The following is a 20,769-nucleotide window of genomic DNA, read 5'->3' as shown; positions in this document are numbered from 1 at the left end:
ATTGAGGCAGCATCAGGTGCTCTGAGGAGATTAGGATGGAAGCAGGGGAGGACCCGGTTTCGCACAGGGTAAAAAGAGAAACTTGACAGGGAAGGTGTGTGGCGTGCCGTCCATAAGAGGCCGAGGGGGCGCTAGTCTTTATGCAGTGAGGGTGGGGGTGTGGGGGAAGTGAGGAGGGGCCATTTCAGCAAAACAGGCAGGTTGTAGGTCTCACGGAGGAGGAGCCTCAGGTCCTTAGAGAGACAGCTTTGGCTCTAGAACAGTGCTTGACTTTGTTGTCCTCATCAGCTCTGTGGCTTTCAGTGAGCCACTTGGTTTCCCTGGTTGTCCGAGTCCTAGCTCCCTGAGCAGAGGCTCACTCCATCTCCACAGAGCTCCAGAGTCTGAGCCTTGGCCTGTCTCACAGGCCCCTCCCACCTCCTTATTTGTTTAACCAGCCTGGCAGAAATGAAGATATTCTAGAGATACTTTGCGTCTTTCAATTTGGCTATAGGACTATGGAAACAATGAACCTCAAATAAATGGGGATTTCCCCCCAGAAGTCTCATGCTGGGAGAAGGAAACCGCTCCAGCCAGAGGGGAAATTTTTCTCTTGGAAAGAGATTTCACAGAGTCCTAACAACCTGTTACACAACCATACAGGACCATACTGAAGCCCAGATAACGTTGGATCAAAGGTGGGCAGGGCCACACCTTAACCAGGCCTGGTTAATGAATGAATCCCGACTCTGTTCAAACTCCCACGGCACTTCAGGGCCCTGGAGGTGAAATGGACTTGTGGGGTTCACTGGCTTTCCTTGTCCCTCTTCCCAATGTAGCCACATTGAATAAATCTCCCCCTCCCTTCCCCTCCCCCCACTTTCTTTCTTTCTTTGAGGCAAGGTTTCACTATGTAGATCAGGATGGCCTCGAACTCACAGAGATCCACCTGCCTGTGCCTTCGGAGTGCTGAGATTAAAGGCGTGCGCCACCCACACCTGACTTCTCTTTTCCACTTGCAGCTTGTCCCTTTGAATTCTCGTACTGAAGATGGGCGGCCAGACCTGAGTCGGGGCGCAGGTTGTGACTACACATTTGACAACAGATGAACACGGTTTTGCCTTTCAGACCCTTCACTGGGTTGATGCGAGCCTGCTTTCACTCATGCCCCGTGTCTTAGTGAGTTACACCGTGACCTAAGCGGTGAGTTAGACACTACTGCTGCCAGGGAGAGCTGGAAGACAGAACACACCTACTCTTGCCAGGCAGCAGAGTGGAGTGTCTCTCTATTTGGGTCATTTTCTTGGACCGGTGGCTTCTTTAGTGCTGAACCTCCCTATGCCTTGGGCAGGGCTTACTTTCAATCATTTGCAATTAAAAAGAAAAAAAAAACATAGTCATAACCTTATATGGAACTCAATGCGCAGATAGAGCAAGCAGATAGATGTTTTTTGGTAGAAGTTAGTTGGGGAGGATGCAGCTGGCCTGGCCTGCCACTCGGCCTAGTCTGAAAAGCCACAGCAGATGTAACTGGACAGACGGATTCAGCAGGGCTGCTCCCCTCCCCCAGCAGCCTTTGTCCTGATCCTGCTCCCCAACCTCCCCTTCCCCCCCCCCCCATCCTGCCATGCACAGCTAGCCTCACTGGCTGATGGACGTGCTCTCTGGCCCGCACAGGAGCCTCAGGCAGTAGACATACCTGGCTACCTTCCCTCAATGGACAGACAATAAGTGAGTTGTCCCCACTTTCCGCTTCAGCGACTGCTCTGTGCTGCCAGCACGGGGAGGCAGCGACAGCTGGCACTCGGCCTGCCGTGGAGGGACGAAGGCCACAGGAGCTCTTACGGGCACTAGGTCTAGGCCCTTTTCTTTCTCTTTTCATGCAAGAAGGCCAATTCTGACTCTTTACATCGCCGTGGGATCTAGCCGCTCTGGATCGCTTGCAGAAGGAGCAAGGGGATATCCCTGGAGTGGAATATTCAGGAAATTGACCTGAGTGCACCTAACAGCCTTTTACTGTGAGCCTACGGGTGGCCTGCTTTTCCGTTTTATGGGGCCCTTCCCAAACTATGGTGGATGTAGGCAGTATCGTCAACCTCTCAAGTTAAACGTAAGTTGGTCAGTGAAACCAAAGAACTTGATTGTCTGCATTCTAACCTTCCCTGGTATCAGTTGTAATTAGGTATGATTCAGCCCAAAGAAGAAATAAAGTGGCCTGGCCTGCAAGACCACGGAAGACAGAGGCAGGCACAGCCACGAGCCTCCAGCGGGGAGGGCTGCCAGGCCAGAAGGGAGGCAGGTGCAGGCTACACCGCCCTGCACAACTGGGAAGCCTGCGCTGAAAACAAGGACCCTCTAAAAGGCCATCCCAGCACCTGTCAGCTCTCTCCCAGGGCGGGAGCCTCCCCAGAGAGAGGAGCCAGCTGTCTGCTGAGGGGATCTGTCTGGACACAGGCTGTCTGTCGGGCCTCAGCAGTACAGCCACCTAGGTAGCCAGCTACTTGAGGCAAGAACAGCCAGCGGGCAGCCACTTGGCAGCTGCTACCTTCTCAGTCATTCAGTCCCAATGTCCCCTCTTCTCCCCTCCCCTGCCATTACTGACTTCTAGCTCAGCCACACCCCTCCTGCTCCAGGGGGAAGCTGCCCAGTCCCAGCATCTGGGAAAGCCAGCTTGCAGGATGTGTACACTGCCAGCTGGAGGTGATGGAGAGCGAACAAAGACAGAGACATCACCATGTCTATTCCTGGCCTGACCATGTTGACTAGCCTAGCCAGGCCCCTTCTGCTCTATGTCCCCTATGGTCCTGGTGACTGGCTCTGAACCTGTTCTGCCCTGTAGGCCTCCTTGGCAATGTTGCCCTTCCTCTGAAGACACAGGTCCTTGTCCTCTGGGGCCCCTTTGTAGGCGGCAAGCCAGCCATCCCCCTCCCTTGTGACTTCCTGGTGTAAATTGCAGCCCAGAGGCAGTGCCCCACCCACACTTCTCCAGGATAGATTGCTGGTTTCTGCCCTGGGTCTCCAGCATTCTTTCCTGTAAACTGAGGCAATAAAGTCATTTCCAATCCTCCCATCACCACACCCCGCCCCCTTACAACATTCTCACATTTCCTGGCCTTGTGTCCCCACCACTCCAATCCAGGCTCACTCCCTGCCTCATGGAAGAGAAGATCTGTGGAAACGCGTCCTCAGATTGGCTGGGTCCAGAAGTGCGCCACAACCGAGCAGGCCCCCTGGCTACTTGGTGCTAGCTGCTGCCAGGTCTCCTCGGCACGCTAATATCTGCTATACCCAGGCTACCTCTGTCCTAGCCTGGGAGTCATGTGCAGCTGCTAGGCGAGGTTTCTCTGGAGACAAGATGCTAGGTCTTGGAATCCCTAGGGACATGGATTCCTCTGAAAACATAACACCTTTATCCCTGACCAAGAAAAATGTGTGAGTGTGATTGTGCTCACATGTGCATGGAAGTACACACTTGAAGGTCACACAACCATGAATCCCCTGGCTGAGAATGTCCTCTGCATCTCCGAGACAACACTCTGGTTGAGCCTCTCTTGGATTCTGACTCGGGCTGTGACCCCAACTGCTCGGCCAACTCTTGAGCCAGTTATAGTGGGCAGCTGGTCTAGAGTGTCCCTGGAGTTCCTCTCGGGGCTGTAGCTACAGGACTAGATCACAGCCCATCTCTGCTACTGAAGGTCAGGCAAGGGGACGGGCGAGCACCAATTCTATCTCAGGGTATGTCCCAGGGGAAGTCCCTGAGGCAGGAAGGAGATTCGGGGAATTACAAGTTTGGAGAAACTGCAAAAGCTTTGGGTGAGCAGCTGGTCGTTAATAGCTTACTTTTAACCAGTTTCAAGGGCCAGCAAGGTGGCGGTGGCACACTGTGTAAAGGCACTTGCCACCCAAGCCTGAGGACCTATGTACCTGCGTTCTTTTTTTTTTTTTTTTTTTTTTTTTTGGTTTTTCGAGACAAGGCCTACGTTGTTCAATCTTTAGAACTCATTGAAAAGTGGATGGAGAAAAAAATGACTCCACAAAGTTGTTCTCTGACCTCCACACATGCACAGTGGCACGCGTGTGACCCATGGCATGCACATGTAATTCACACTTACACACACACACATACACAGACAATTTCAAAATGTTTTCCTCAAAGTACTTTTAAGAGGTCAAATAATTCCACCTTTTCTGAGAGTCTGGGCTCAAAGCTTACCCTGGCCTGGCTGTGTGACCCTGTCAAATCCCTTCTACTTTCAACCTGGAATCTCTCACCAGTTAAACAATTATGATCCCAGGGGTTCATCCACAACAAACATTTGACATTGGCCTTCAGGCTCCAGAGAGACAGCGAGATGCTGAGAAGGGACCAAGGACTCACAGAGGACAAAGGGCTCCTCTGACTCTGGAGACAGTGGAGTGTAGGCCTGAAAGCAGCACTCGGGTCCACAGGGGCATAGTGCAGAGGGCTTCCTGGTAGACCCCAGAGTCAGGGTGTCTCTGCTGAGACTTGGCATGCTTCAGGGCTGAACTTCCACATTCAGATCTCCTTCTCTATGGCTCATAGCCCCGTTGGCTCTGACTCAGGGAACCGTGGACTAGAATCCTGTTCTCAATCTCATGTCACCCACCAGGCTCTCCCGGGTCCAGAGGGACACTTCAATCTGCTCAGCAGCCTTAATTTCAGAGCCAAGTCTGCAGGTGTGAACATTACCAAGGACGGGCTGATGAAAGACGAAGACGGAACAGAGCGCTGAAACACACCCCAGCGCAACTTCCAGCAAGCAACACCGTGACCTAAGATGAATTTCTTTTCTCTCTTTCCTACCTTCCTCTCTGTGGCTGTCCCTTCCTTTCCTTTCTATTCCCTCTCCCCACCTCCAGCCTCCTGGGGACCGGGAAGCAGCAGTCTACTACGTGCCTTGCAGTCTTGTTTGTTTCCCATGTCCCCTGGCAGCAGCACCGTCGCTTAGGTGAATAACCTGCCTGGGTTCAATTCCTGGACCCCAGCCCTTACCTGCCCATGTGGCTCCCTTTAATTCCCGTAGGAGGTGACATTTCTAACGTCCTCCAAAATGCCTCTGGCTATCTTGGCGCTGGCCTGACATGAGAGGAGGCGATCTCCTGCAGTCTACGATCTCCTGCAGTCTAAGAGTTGGGAACACAGGCAAACCACAGGCAGGGGGGTGGGGGGGGGGGACGGTAATGTTAAGAAGACTTAAACACGCAGCCCTCCCCGCCCCCCGGCCCCCATAGCTCCACGCCCCCCCCCCCCAGCTCCTGCTCCCTCGCTTGATTTATGCAACGCTTGGGATGGAATCCAGACTCATGCGTGCTACATAAGCACTCTACGAACTGAGCTACAGCCCCGGCTTTCTCTAACCCCTCCAGCCTCGGTTTCATATTTGAAAATGTGATAAAGAAAGCACTACGGTGGCCCTACAGTGAGGAGTGAATGGCATACTGCGTTAAAGCCCTTTGCTCTTGATCCACCGTCACAAATAGCGACTGAGAAACGAGAGCCTAGATGAGCCTGCATCCCAGCGTTGTTACATCCTAACAGCTGTGCACCTGTGAAATCAGACAGTTGTGCTGAAAGCCCTCGACTTGCCTCTAAGAGCGCATTTCTACCTCTAGGAGACTGGTTGAGAGGAGTATGAGGCGAGCACAGCTGTAGCCGGCAGTTGCATTCATGTGTCCTGCTAAGATTTAGCCCCTAAAGTGCCTTATCCTAGGAGTGGAGTTGTTAGGCGCAGGGCCACTCTCAGCCCTGGCTGGAGGCCCGCAGTGCGCCAGGCTGGCAGGGGGAGGAGACTCGTGCACAGGGGCACAAGTGCTCGGGCTCCAGCGCCCCGCCTGATCGCGTCCCGCCCCAGGTTTGAGGGTGGGGTGCTCCAAAGACGCCCATCACCTTTTCAGCCTGAGCATCACTCACCGTCCAGTCATCGCGCGGTCCAGAGGCCACCAGCAAGGCAGTCCCTCCGTCTGCACCAGAATTGTGCCGGCACCGGGCTCAGAGCCCGGCCTCTGCTGCAGGGGGTCAGGTCCGCCCAAGCCCGCCCAAGACACACCCCTTCCCGCCCCTGGACACGCCCTCCGCGTGCTAGGCACGCCCCTTCTCTCTAGTCAACAACATTGCCTATCAGCTGATCTCCTCCCTCCAGGGCGGTCGCTACCGATACCCTCCAAGAAGACCCCGGACATCTGCCCTCTTGCTTGATCTCTATGAACACCACTAAGCGCTCCGCGTGCCACTTAAGTCCCCACTCCTGGGGGGCACCCCAAGACGCACAGAGAAAGCAGCCAGACTGGCCCCTAGGGGCTGGCTCATTTACAGGCAGGGGCCAGGGAGCCTGGGTAACGCAGACCCTTGGGTTTCAACAAAGACCTCTGCGTAGGCGCTACAGCTACCACTGTGCGCATCCGCCTGGGGCATTTATTTATTTATTTATTTATTTATTTATTTATTTATTTATTTATTGTCCAGGTGGCACCTGCAAGCAAAGGCATGGCCTCTCAAAAAACTCCGTTATGAATTCGGAGCTGCTAGGCAGTGGTGGCGCACGCCTTTAATTCCAGCACTCGGGAGGCAGAGGCAAGTGAATCTCTGAGTTTGAGGCCAGCCTAGTCTACAGAGCTAGTTCTAGGACAGCCAGAGCTGCTACACAGAGAAACCTTATCTCGGGGGAGTGGGGCGGGGGTGGGGGGTGGGGGGGTGAAGAAAGAAAGGAAGAAAAAAGGGAAGAAAGAAAGAAAAAGGAAGTCGGAGCTGGTGACTTTAAATAGGTAGCTTCTTCTCTCAGTACCTTACTTCTGAGCACAGGTTTATCAGCGCTGAGGCAGAGCCCCAAACCATAGGCCACCGTGGGAGCATAGGGGGAGCTGAGTGGGGAGCTGTGGGGGCAGGAGAGCTTTGTGGGCTCTGTTGTATTTCACCATTCCCAATCCTGACCTCAGGACCTCTTGGTGGCCCCTGCCATGTAAATCAGCTCAGCCCAGCTCAGCCCCTGGCTTGTTGTAATCCTTTTAGGGTCACGTGGCCATTTTAGAGTATGCCGTGGGGCTTCTAAAGATGTAAACATTCGCGTGTTTGAAAAGCAATGCGGCGTTTAAATCCCCGACTCCAATTCTGCAGATTATGGTAGTTATTATAGCTGGTGAAATTGGGAGCAAAGAGATTGTGCCCTGATCTTTTCTTCCTGTGTTGCAGGCTCTGCGTCTGTGTCTGTTTCCCCCGACCTGCAGGGGGCTAAAGGTGACCAGTCTAGGGTCCCTCTCCAACTCAGCCATTTTCTGCCAACTCGGGGTCCTGTGGTTGGAGGTCCATAGGAGTGAGTACATGTCTCTTTCCACAGCCCAAGGCTGGCATCGTCAGAACTGAGATGCTTCTAAAAGCTTTTACAAACCAAGTGCACAAAATTCCACCATAACACCCAAGTTCTCCAATCCATCCTTGCCCAAATGAGGGCCAGTCTCCCTTGGGCTCTCTAGCATGAATCATGCCCTCTGCTCCAGGTCACGCTGTGGCCTGGCCTGGATGGGGACCTATGCTTGAGATGTCCCGAACCCTCCTTTCCTCTGGAGGTCGAATGGAAACCTAACTTCCTGGCCCACTCTTTCACTCACGAGCCAGGAAGAAAAAACTTCAGCTTCATTTGCCAGTGGGGAGTTTAAGGTGCCCTGGGTGCTGTTAAAGCCCATAGAACAGTCCTGGATGAGGCTGCCCCTCAGGGTCTGCTCTGCTCTAGGTTGGCTTGAGACATCTTGGCATAAGATTTTATTCTAAGGCAACTGAGAAGTCATCTTTGTCCCTCTGTTCAGGGGCTCACGGGCTGAGATTATAATTTAGACAGACACATGAATTCTGAAACCCAGGCTAATAGATTTTCATAAGATGAAAATCACTTTGCTTTCTTCTTTCTTGTTTTCGTTTGTTTGTTTTGAGACAAGGTTTCTCTGTGTGGCAGCCCTGGCTGTCCTGGACTCACTTTGTAGACCAGGCTGGCCTTGAACTCACAAAGATCCACCTGCCTCTGCCTCCTGAGTGCTGGGATCAAAGGTGTGCGCCACCCCTTAAGCTGTTTTCTTTTCTTTTAAGGACCTTATTTTACATCTATCTATCTATCTATCTATCTATCTATCTATCTATCTATCTATCGTGTGTGTGTGTGTGTGTGTGTGTGTGTGTGTGTGTGTGTGTGTATTTCTACCACACACTCATGGAGGGTAGAGGACAATGAATGAGAGCTGGTTTTCTCCATCATGTGGGTCCCAGAATTTAGGTGATTAGGCTGAGGGGCAGGCATTTTCCCTGCTGAGCCACCCCCACCCACCCTCCTTTTTTGAGACAGCTCAGACTGGTCCAGAACTCACCATGGCTATGTAGCTGAGGCTGGTCATCTTGCCTCCACCTTCCAAGCGCTGGGACGATGGGTGTGCATCACTGTGCTTGGCTCTGAGAACCTCTTTCAAGGCCATTCCCTTAAAGAGTAAGTTGGGCGTTGGTGGTGGCACAGACCCTTAAGTCTATAGATGGAGTTCTAGGACAGCCAAGGCTACATAGAGAAACCCTGTCTAGAAACCCCCTCAAAAAACAGAAAAGAAAAATTAAAACAAACAAACAAATAAATAACCACAACAAAAAAGAGTAAGTTAGAATTTTGAATTAAAATTAGCGATTGGTTTCCTAAGGCCTCTGGCAGATGGCTTTGTGTGATCTCCTCTCCTCACCATCTCCAACATGAGGCTCAGAACAAATGTCTTTTGTAAGCAATTGTCCCATGACTTAGTGTGGTCCCAAAGGGGCTTCTGTGGCTGGCGACTGCACCTGATCTGCTGCAGAGCCCAGCACACATCGCTGCCTGTGCTGTTTGCTTGGGCGTGGCCCCTGGGTGAGGGCAGAGAGCGCTGAAAATGCAGAAGGCTTTGTGAAGGCTTGCCTTGGGATTTCCAGAGCCTATGCACCTTTTCTGTGTCAAATGGTTTTCACCGATTCCACTTGTTAAAGGGCAAATAACAACTCTGGACTCCTCAACCTATATCAGACCCAGCCTGGAAATGATCATTTATTCCTCAAATAGACATAAATTTCAATGGCACAAGCACAACTGCTTTCTCATTAAAAGTGCACATGCTTGCGGACTTGACTAGCATCCCCTCTCCCCCTTATGGCAATGCTTTAGAAATGCCTTTGTACTCCAAGCTGCTAAATCCTAAGTGCTAGCTAGTTTCCCAGGAGTCTTTACCGGTCACGTGACCGGAAGTGCTGCTAAGAGCTGAGAGAACTCTTGGCTCAATCCCTTTCTCCATTTAGTCCGGGGGTAATGGGGCCAGATGTGGAACCAATAGTTGTTCCCAAAGCACGTGGGAGGACAGGCTGGTCTGGAATCATCATCAGAGAGCACCTTGACTAGCCATTTTTTCTTCTCACTTTATCTTCCTGATTGAGGAAATAAAGCTCATGGAGGGAGAAGGTGGCTCCTCCATCCAAGAGTACAAATGAGAAGTCTGAGGAAGGGCTTGCTCAAGCTTCCTTAGGCTTCCCCTGCCTTCAGGGCTCTTGTTCAATACTATCTGAGACCCCTCCCATCCCCACCCCCCAAGCCACCTCCAAACACTTGGGGTTCTTCACCAGGCATCCACACTGCTGTCTCCTTCCACCCCGCTAGGGCTTGGGCTCCAAAGAGCTGAGGAAAAGGAAAACTGTTGAGCAGAATTATACCAACGGTGTCATTGCTCTGAACTGTTGCGTCATTAAAAGAAGATACAAATGGTGCATGGTGGATTGCTCCCCAGCCGGCTGCTTTCCAATGGGAGAAAGTGGCTCTATGTTGTTATTCCTTCAGACCCCCACAAAAAACCGGGGCATTGCCTAGGAACCCTAGTTCCTGAGAATAGGGAGACACAGGAACCAGGGTCTTCCCTCAAGCCAGGATGTGAAGCCGCCAAAGGAAACAGAGACCTCCCAGAAGAAGAGACAAGGAGCCTCGGGGAGCACAGAGCACTCTCACACACAAGGGCCATCTGTCCAGCTCTGGGTGTCTCTTAACACAAAGCATCCCAGGGAATTCACCGAAATTTAAGAGGCTTCTGAGGAATGCAAAACATCCCTGGGGCCAGGGGCAGGCTGGCCTCCAGCTTGTGGCGTTGACAGGAAGAAATAAAAGATGCTTCAGTTGGGTTGACCTCCCCTCTCTGGAGCTAAAGCCCCACCCCCACCCCACCCCAGGTTGCTTTTAGTCTTTGTGACTGGGTCCCAAGACTTGTATGCTGGGGGCAGGCGAGAGCCATAGACTTGCTAGACTTCTAACGCTTTGTCTCCATTTTGCAACGGGCCCTGGCTTTTTATCCGAGAAGCTCTCTCTTGATGAAAAGGATAAACCCTGTCATCATAGCTGGAGAGCAGAATGACCAGTGTGTTCATTAGGATTCACCAGAGGAACAGCACAGATAAGGCATGTATGCAGCCGGCAATCGGTGTCTGTGTCTTCCGCATCTGACCAACTGGAGTTCAAACATAAACAGAAAAAGCATTGCAACTGTACTAACACTATAGCACTTTCCCTGTTGTTGGTCCCTACATGTTACAGGGTGAGAATCACTTATGTTATGTTCACATTGCTTTATGGAATGAGATCAGAGTATATAGAAGCAAAACACTGTGCCATTTCATTAAGGGTCTTGAGTATCTGCCTAATTGGGTATCCATAGTGTACTGGAACCAGTTGCCCAAGGAAGTGACTCAGGAGGTTACCGGTTGGTGAATGGAAAGTCTGTTAGGCGGGACCCACAGGCTCTTAAGACAAGAGTTGATGTTGCAATCTGAAGTCTGCATGCCAGCGAGCTGGGAACTCAGCACACCGCTGAGCAAAATGGCTGGCAGGGATGTGCTTTCATCATAAAAACCTCAGTCTTTCCTCTGAAGGCCACAAACTGGTCAAGTGAGGCCCCATCCACACCACAGAAGCCATTATTCTCCTTATTTAAGGACTTATTGAGTTATATGTTAATCTCACTTAAAATATTTGCACTATAGCAACCAGCCTGACATTTGATCCAACAGCAAGGTGTCTGGGCCAGCCTAGAAGCCAGCTAAGCTGCTACATGAAATTAGTCATCGTAGGTAGTGGCGGCCTATTCTGGCGAGTAGTCTACATTGCCTCGTCCCCATGAGCACAGATGCCATACAAAGTGTGAGTCCATAGAGACCTTCGAGGATTCCTCAGGGTCAAGCCATCCTCTTCTCCTTGTATGTCACTTAGTCTCACTATGTAGCTCAGGCTGGCCTTGAACACACAACTGGTTAATGACACGCACCTGGGATTTCATGCTTTAATGCTGTCTGTGGCAATTTGGGGGACTTTTGTTTTTCCTTGGCCTTGTGAGTCTATATTATAAATCGCCCAACCTTTTTTTGTGAAGGGGCAATGGAAGCTGCTTTCATATTTTCAGGGCCCTGCAACTCTCTTGCAATTACTCAAGCAAAAGTGACCATAGACCATAAGGAAATGAATAGATGTCACTGTTTGACAATAAAACTTTATTTATAAAGCAAGCAGAAAGCCTGACTTCATTAATTTTTCTCTCTGCCAAACCTGCGGAAGGACACATAAGCTGCACTGTGCCTTAAGGTTCTTTTAGGTATAAGGAAACAAAGAAAACAAAGATGACTTCATCATTTCACATAATGAAAAGCCCAAATATGGATAGTCTTGAGCCTGGTTTATTCAGCATCTGAAAGTTGTCTTTAGGGACCACAGTCTGTCGTCTGTCATCTTCAGCATTTTGGTTCCGCGGCTTCTGTTGCTTGCCAAAGGCTTCTGAACTTCCAGAAGAAGGCACATTCACATTTCAAGGGAGAAAAAGGAGGGGATGCTACAGTAATGTTCCTGTTAGTGCGGAGGAATCCTTCCAGAGGCTTTCTCTCACTTCCACTGGCCAAAGCTAGAGATGGGGCCTCTCTGAGGCTAGGCTGTCCAAGGGGAGGGTAGGTGTGAGGTGAAACTTCCCACTCTACGGATAGCAAAGGCTGTTCATGGGAAGAAGCCCAGCTGGAGACAGTGGCTGGGAGCCATGTGGTGCTGAGCAAGCAGGTGAGGAGAGAAGGGAACTGGCTGGACAGGCAGAAGTCTGCTCCCTTTGCGGATCACCATGCCCAAGAACCACAGCTCTAGGGAACTGAGAGACTCCCTGCTAGAGGAAGGCAGTCTGACCAGGGGGCACAGTGAGCCACCCACAACCACAGCATCAGGAACTGAAAATGCCTATGGAGGAATGAGGAACAGCTGCTGCAGTTAAGGGGAGAGTGTTGGGGAGGGGGCTGCCAGCTCTGGGGCAGGGGAGTGGTGTCTTGGAGATGCTGTTTGAGCTGGTGTCTCTGTCAATTTTGCTAGAGATCCCAAGGGATTGGAGGTTGCTTCTTAAGGGCATGGGGCCAGGGAAGCCTTGCTGAGGCTAGGATTCTTATACCAGGCTTGGAGACATCAGGGGACAGGCCTGGGGTAGTTGTTACAACACTTTCTGCCCATCACACATGGGGGAGGGGCACTCTAAGCACGTGATCACAAGGAGGCTCAAATGGCAGCAGGCAGAGGTCTGCCTCTGCTTGTTAGGGTGTGGGCTAGCAGGTGCTCAGTGTGGCATAAACACAGAATTCTGTGAACTAAGTTCTCTAAAACGCCACACCCATGTTGAAGATTCTACAGACGGACTAAATAGAATGCCATGATTTTAGAGGTTGGATGTTGCAGAACCAGAGCCAACGTCACCTTGGGCTGTCTGAGGGCTGCTTGTTCCCAATTCACTTCCCACCTCTTTATCTGGCTTACCATCACTTGTTGCTGTTTGTGTCTGTCACTCATAAAGGTGGAAATAAAGTAAATCTGTCAAGACCTGCACTGAAAGCTTTTGGCATGCCTAGTTCTACCCAAGCTGGCTATCCCAACCCCCCACTTCCCCCATCTTCCCTATTAACCATTTCCTGTCCTCTTCTCCATCCTTGATAAATTGGGTCTCAGCTGACTTAAGTAGAAGGAAGGCAAAGTGTCTATTCAGGACTGAGTGTTTTTGTGCCCACTCCCCCAAATTCATCTACCCAAGTCTTGGTCCTCAACGTGATGGCGTTGGGCATTGGGGCTAGTGGAAAGTGACTGGGTTATTTGCACGGAACCTGCAAGTGTGAGAGCAGTGTCACAGTAAGAAGAGACACAGAGAGATGGCTTCTGCCATGGAAGCTGCATGAACCAGGAAGTGGGGCCCTCTCCAGCCCCTTACCATGCTCATCTTGAGCTGCCAGAATAAGGAGACGTCAGTGTGTGTTGTTTAAGCCTGCCTTACACTGTTTGTTTCTTCTGCCCAAGCCAAGACAGGACACTAGGCCAAAACTCTCCTCACCCAGGGATGCAGGGAGATGAGAGTAAATGTCTGTCCACCCGACATCGGACACCAATGGCAGACCACAGAAGCGATCCCGCCAAGTCTGGCCCAGTGAACCAGCGTGTTAACAGGGCTACTTAACTGGCGTGTGGGCTCCAAGGCAGCTACATCACAGAAGCTGCATCCCTGGGGTCCCCGCACAACTTTCAGGCAGTGTCTGCTTTGAGCACCACTGCTTTCACAGCGCTGGGGAGGGAGCTTGGGTCCTCTAACTCCTGCTTTCTGGATCCTCTAAGTTTTCTTAGCCTCTGGGCCTTAATTGCCTCCAGCCTCTGGCCGCAAGGGAGTGTTCTAACTCTCAAGAGACACCTTCACAGAAGCAGGGCTTTCTGAGTGGGCTCTGGAGGCAAAAGCAGGTGAAAGGCACCAGCAGGTGAAACCCATTGCCAGCCCCAGCCTTTGGAGCCCAGCGGAGGAAGACACTGCACTATTTTCATGTGCGGGCTAATGAGCGCATGACTAAATTCTTCATGCTCTGGTTTCCCCATCCACAAGGTGGGACTGAAACAGACCAGGACTCCTAGGGCACAAGGTTGGGAGGAGATGAAATGTCCACAGCAGGGCACATGCCTGGGGCTGCTTCACACTGCTTGTGATTTGCCTTCTGTTGGCTCCACTGAAGGGGAGACTGGCTTTGATCTCAGCGGAAGACTAATCTGACTGTTTCAGACTGTTGCCTTGGGCCACGCTCCTCGTGTCCCAAGATGATGGTATCTGATCAGCATCTCACTCTGATTCTGGAGGGAGGCCCAGGAAATGCACCAAGGAAACCATATCCGACGAAGCAGGAGCTTAGGAGATTCCCAGGGTTCCACTACAAGGTTATAGAAGCAGTAAACAACCGCTGGGGAGAAATCAGCCCTGAAAAGCCAAACTGCTTGCAGGCTCTTCAGGGTGGGGTGGGGTGGGTAGGTGTGGTGGTGGTGGTGTGTGTGTGTGTGTGTGTGTGTGTGTGTGTGTGTGTGTGTACACAGATGAGGACGGATAAATGATGGACAGATAGTGAAGACACACTGATCAGCTAAGGCACCTGGGACCCCAGCTCCTGAGAGTCCTCACCCACACTGGGGTGGCTTTGCAGTGACACAGCCCACTTCTGAGTCATCTATGCTGCTGCAACCAACTCCCTACCTGTAAGTAAACCCAATAAAGTCACCAACTCACGAGGCTAGACCTGCATGGGATCCTTATGTGTGTTTGTTGTTGGTGCCCCACCCAAGTGGAGTGGAGAGACATCTGCTCACATTTTCCCAGGAAAAGGCACACAGTAGATACAACCCAACTCTCCTTCATCCATTTCCAAACTGCCCAGGCTCATCACACGGCCTAGCATTTGTGATTCATTGTGGGGCCCTGCCTGCCTTCTGTTAGCCGCACTTGGCATACAGCTATGGGATCTGGCAAAGTGAGACTCAGCTCTTTAGCCCCAGTACCTCATGGGTTACCCAGTCCACAAAGTAAGTACTTCATAAACACTTGCTGAGCAAAACTGACTCCTCTCTTCTTAACACTGTTCTTGGGCCTTACCCTGGCACTGATGGTCTAAAAGAAAGGAAATGATTGCTCTACTCTGAAGAGGAACCAGCAGTTGGAGCCTGAAAATATCTCGCTCAGTTTCCTGGAAGCTGGACACGTGAGCGATAGTGCTCTGAAGCCTCAAACAGAGCAGCTGTGTAGGGACAAGTGAGTCATCTTTCACTTATCTGCTACTTAAAGGGCATTTTGATTTGAGACTCCCCAGTGACCTTCCCTATCTGTGAGCTGGTAAACATTCTTTTTAAAAGACTCCCGAATCTACCCTGGGATAGTATCCACTTGCTTGGATTATTTTAAGAGATTACACAAAGCCCCAGAAGCTCTTGCTATTAAAAGAAACAAACAGCCAGGGGATGGTGGCTCACGCCTTTAATCCCAGGCAGAGGCAGGTGGATCACTGTGAGTTCGAGGCCAGCCTGGTCTACAGAGCAAGTCCAGGAGAGCCAAGGCTTCACAGAGAAACCTTGTCTCGAAAAATCAAAACCAACCAACCAAACAAACCATCCAATCTTTCTGCAGCTGTTTCTCTCCTGTCAAATTCTGGAACCCAGAGTTCCAGACTACAACATCCACTTAACTGAAATTCATCTAACCGAAACTCCACTTTTTGGTTCCCTGGACAAACGTCATGGCTTAGTTCCCCCCTCTTTTCCTACAATGAAAGGATATTTGGCCAGTTAGGTAAGTCCCAAGAGAATCCTCAGTCCAGCTGTCATGGCCATGGCCTTTACTCATGAGATGTCATCTTTTCCTCCATCTCTAACCTGCAAAGTACCTCACTTGTCCAACAGCAGGCCAGCAGCTGCCTCTGGAGCTTTGAGGGTCACGTGATAGCTGAATCTGTCTACACAGGCAGCTTGCGATTCAAATGCACGCAGGGTATGGGATGAAAAGTTCTCTTCCTTTGAGAATCCAGCAGTGAATAGAGTGGGGATAGACCCCAGGAAAAGAGGCATGGTTACCCTCTCAGACAAACATGCCCTTGGCTAGGATTAAAGCCATCAGTGGAACTTGATAGAAACATCTTACAGCCTAGAGAGACAGCTGTGAGCCTGGGAACTGATGCAGAAGGGGGCGTGGTGTCTCAGAGTAGCCTCGGGCACCCACATCCCAGGAACAGGACAATTGAGGGCAGAGAGATCCTGTGACGACATCCCATGTCCCACGTGTCCTTGTGTCTAAGCCTCTCCCTGAGATGGACTGAGGCTACAGTCAACCCCTGTTTACAAACAGGGAAGTGAGGGTTTAGCCAGCTACATCGCTGGTACAGAACAGACACAGAGCTCAAGCGCGGGGCTTGTGCGTATGGTGGGGAAATCCTCGTCTACACTCCACGTTCTCACAGTCATAGAAAGGAGTGAATGAGTGGACGAGTGAAGGAATAACGCAGCTCTATTGGGCTCTGAGTGCCTCAGAGTACCCTCTCACCTGAAAAAAGGAGTAACTGTTTCGTACAATGTGCTTCTACCTTGGAGAAAACCTGAAACACCAGCTCACTTAAATCTCTGGGAAAAGGCAAGCGTGCACAGCCAATGGAGAAATAGTCACCAAAGGTCAATGCCTGACCCTTGAACCCTGACTTGCTGGCGACCTGAGTGGCTTCTATTGCCCCCTCCTCATCTTCTTTTCCCCATTTCAAGCTAGACTGGAAATAGGAAGACCAGAATGACTTTGAACTCCTCGTCTCCCGCTCCTACCTCCCGATGCTGTATTTTACGCATGAAGCAATGGTCCTGATTTTATGAGGCCCGGGATTGAACCCAGGGCTTCACGCCTGCTAGGCAAGTGTCTGTCAACTGACTTACACCCTCAGTTCCCCAGTTCCCCCTCTCAGCTGTGATCTCACTCCGAGAGGAACAAGATGCTGTGTCACCATGTCTCTTGTCTCTGTGCTCCTGAAGTTCCATGCCAGGAGGCTCAACAGGATGATGGAAACCCTCACCCCACTCCAACATGATGCAAAGAGTTCACATCTTGGTGAGTACAAAGCCAGAACAAACACAGCCAAGTCACAAGGAGCGGGGAAAGATTTACTACCTGCAGCAGGCAAGGAGAGCATCCAAGTCATTCAAAATCAATGCTCTTCTCAAATAAAGAGCGCAGGGCCTCATCCAGGAAGCCTGTATTCCTTTGCACAGTGGTGGAGTCATTCCTGAGCATGCTCATTTTAAGGTCATAAATGGAAAAGTGGCCCTTACCTAGAGGCTTGGTTGGTGTCCAAAGAAACCCCAATATAACTGATAAAACTGAAATAGCTTACAGAAATGCTAGTTTTCTTGAAGCTACCTCAGGCGAGAATGTTATAAAGGAAAAAATAAAATATGCTTACCGAGGGCCAGGTCATTTGTAACCTTGAGGTAAGCCTTATCAGCACACCTTTCTCATCCCTAAACCCAAATGATACAACCCATATGTTCACTTTGTAATTTTATCTACAAAGGAAAAAAAATTTAACCTAAGATAAATAAGTAAATTAGTTCATATACTTTCGCTTAAATTCTGAACTGCTCGATTTTTAAAATTTTATCTTATGTGCATTGCTGTTTTGCCTGTATGCATGTCTGTGTGAGGGTGTCAGGTATCGGAGCTACAGACGGTTGTGAGCTGTCATGTGGGTGCTGGGAATTGAACCCGAGTCCTCTGGAAGAGCGCTCTTAGTGCTCTTAACCGCTGAGCCATCTCTCCATCCCTGAACTGCTTAGTTTTTAAACTTTGCTTAATCATTAAAAGTTGATATAAATGACACCCTTTGAATAATGTGTCTTAGAGCGCACAGAGTCCTCCACACAGCCGTTGTGAAGACACTCAGGTGGGAGTAAAGCCCACAACCATCAGGTATCCTTTAAGTAATGTCCTTTTCCTCTCTCTCCCCACCCCCTCTCTCTGTACTATTCTTGTCTTTATTTAATGAACTCGATATCTGTCTTTCCCTCTAATTTGTCTTGAAATTGTATAACGTGGGGTCAAGGCTCTGGCTTTACCTGAATGGAAGCCATTGAGGGAGGGAGCTAAGGCACCCAGCTGCAGCTTCGCCACCCTCAGGGTAGCACCTGTTTAAATGATAGGGACAGAAAGACATCTGCGCACATTCAACTTGTATCATAAAGTTGACATAAGTTGACAATAAGAAAAAAAGGTGCTTTTGATACAGAACATGTTTTACTATAGGAATCTGCCTCTAATGCTGCTTAGTCTCACACCTCCCGATCCCCCAGTCATAGCCAGGAAATTCTATTGCAAGCTCAGCTGACTTAGGATAGCCTTGATTGCTCCGCCTCATGTGACTCCTACCTAGAGGCCCCGCACTGGGGAGAACAAACCAAGGAGGCCATGGGGCCTGCTGCCTCCTGTGCTTACCCACCCAGGAACGGTATCTCCCAGGGAAACAGGCAACTACGCATCGCTCCTATGATGCGTTGCTGCTGCGGGGTTGCCCAGGAAGGAAGAATGAAAAGCTCAGAGGTCTGCCTTGGGGGAATGACCTCATTCAGAACAGGATGTAGAGAATTTCATTCACACTGAGTTCTGAGAAACATTGTAAACACATCTTGGGGGAAAATAAATAAGGGGGTGTTCAGAAGGCCACAGTGTTGGCAGCAATACATAAAAACACTGAACCCTTAGTTAATAGAGAACTGAAGACACAGAGAGGCAGGGAGAGTCCTCTTGGGATCAGCGTGTCTTGGGAGTTGGGGAAAGGGCTGCCGAATGTTGTCTGTACCCATTCCTGAGCAGTCAGGGGTGGGGTGCATGTAGGCTCAAAATTATTCCATCTGCGTATAGATGGAATAACAGAGGGTCCACAGCCCATGGGCTTGAGAACAGCTAAGCATAGACTCTGGACAAATACAGTTTAGGAACAACTCCTAAAAATACACAACTTAAACCTGAGCAAGCACTTCCTGACGATTCAGAACACAAGGTCATGTCTCTTAGGGGCCGGAGAGAGGCTATGGAGCTATTTGTAACTGAAGTCGGGGGCAAACGTAAACTTGATTTTTTTTTTTTTTTTTTTTTTTTTTTTTTTTTGGTTTTTCGAGACAGGGTTTCTCTATGTATCCTAGGCTGTCCTGGACTCACTTTTGTAGACCAGGCTGGCCTCGAACTCACAGCGATCCGCCTGCCTCTGCCTCCCGAGTGCTGGGATTAAAGGCGTGCGCCACCACGCCCGGCCTGTAAACTTGATTTATAACAGATGACTCCAAGCCTCCCTTCCCTTTCCATTTCAGTGGCAAATGGTATCTAATTGGTTACTCCAAGGGAGTAACTGTACTATTGACCAATAAATGGCTTTTGCAGACCCAGAAGAAAGTGTGGGTAACCATGCTAAGAGATCAAAGGAAAAAAAATCCAAATAGGGACATCAAAGGCTGAGCACTGTGGGAAAAAAATAGATTGAATTCACAGAGCTAGTCCAGCCATGTCAGTAAACAATGAATAAAGAAGCCAGGTATTAGGTGGGGGGAGGAAGGCGGAACCAGCACTCAGAGTTGCAACATGCAGCCTCCAGGACATCCAGGTGCTAAAAAAGAATTTATAGATACACAAGGAAACAAGAGACTGTGATACGTGATCAGAAGAGGAGGGCAAGAAGCCCTAGATGTTGACTGTAGCTAACCAAGACTCCAAACCTTCCATTATGAATTCGTCCAAGAAACTAAATAAACCATATTTAAAAACTAAAAAAAAAAAAAAAGTATGATGCAGAGAGATAAAGTCGGTGAAGAAGTTGTGAGAGAAAAGGATGGTGCTCTAGAACATTCTGTGATTCACTTTAAAAAGTACTCGGAACAGTAGAAGTTACAAAGATAGAGGCAGATTAGTAGTTTAATAGGACAAACGTGGAGGTGAGGCATGAGTCATTTTTTCGTTTTGTTTTGTTTTGTTTTTCCAGACAGAGTTTCTCTGTGTAGCCTTTGCTGTCCTGGACTCACTTTGTAGACCAGGCTAGGCTCGAACTTACAGAGATCCACCTGCCTCTGCCTCCCAAGTGCTGGGATTAAAGGCGTGCGCCACCATGCCTGGCTGAGGCATGAGTCTTAATGATTCCAGGGATAGATTTCTTTTGGTGTGGGGGAGGGTGATGAGTGTAATTATGAACTTAAGATAGAGGTAAGTATAATGAACTCAGATTATAATACACTAAAACCCATTTAACTGTAGGCTTTAAATTGGTCATTTTTTTTTGACAATGAATTACATCTAAATAGAGATGTTTAAGAAAAGTAAATCAAACTAACCAACCAGCCAAGAACCAAGGATTTCTAAAAATATATGACCGATGAGAGACTGCAGTGATTTGAGTGATACCACCCATAGGCTTGTGTGTTTGAACACTTGGTCTCCAGTTGATGGCGCTCTTTGGGGGAGGTTATGGAACCTTTAGGAGATGTGGCCTTGTGGAGGAAGGACATCACTGGGAGTGGCCTTTGAGGCTTCATGACCTCATTTTACTCCTTGTGACCCTGCCCCCTGCTGTTTCCTTTGTGCAGTTCCTGCTGCTTGCCAGGCCTTCTCTCTCTCTCTCTTTTTTTTCCTTTAATTAATTTATTCAGATTACAACTCAATTGTTATCCCATCACTTGTATCCTCCCATTCTTCCCTCCCTCCCACTTTCACCTTATTTCCCTCCGCTAGGCCTAAGACCAATGAGGACCTCCTCCCTCACTATATGGTCATAGACTATCAAGTCTCATCTTGGTAGCCTGCTTATTTTTTTCTTTGAGTGCTGTCAGGCCTCCCCACCAACAGGAGGTGGTCAAATATGGGGCATCAGAGTTCATGTCAGAGTCAACCCCTGCTCTCCACGTAACTGTGGAGAAT

At 49.8% G+C, this 20,769-nt stretch overlaps 1 protein-coding gene across 3 annotated transcripts in view; it reads right to left on the bottom strand.

Moving 5' to 3' along the window:
• RASSF4 (Ras association domain family member 4) overlaps window positions 1–6,048 on the bottom strand; it is a 37,713-nt gene extending 31,665 nt beyond the window's left edge. Inside the window, exon 1 of one of the 3 annotated variants that reach the window (XM_084765933.1) lies at window positions 5,912–6,048. The gene's annotated coding sequence lies outside the window, so the exon portion shown is untranslated. Of the gene's footprint in view, window positions 1–4,993; window positions 5,107–5,911 lie in introns of those variants that run through there. The other 2 variants (XM_084765934.1, XM_084765935.1) reach the window with 2 other exon arrangements.
• Between the last annotated feature and the right edge of the window lie 14,721 nt (window positions 6,049–20,769).

This window comes from Acomys minous, assembly GCF_964271855.1.
Source record: "Acomys minous genome assembly, chromosome: 17".
Taxonomy (NCBI): domain Eukaryota; kingdom Metazoa; phylum Chordata; class Mammalia; order Rodentia; family Muridae; genus Acomys; species Acomys minous.
The sequence above is the reverse complement of the archived record's forward strand: the minus strand, read 5'-3'. Positions and strand labels throughout refer to the sequence as shown.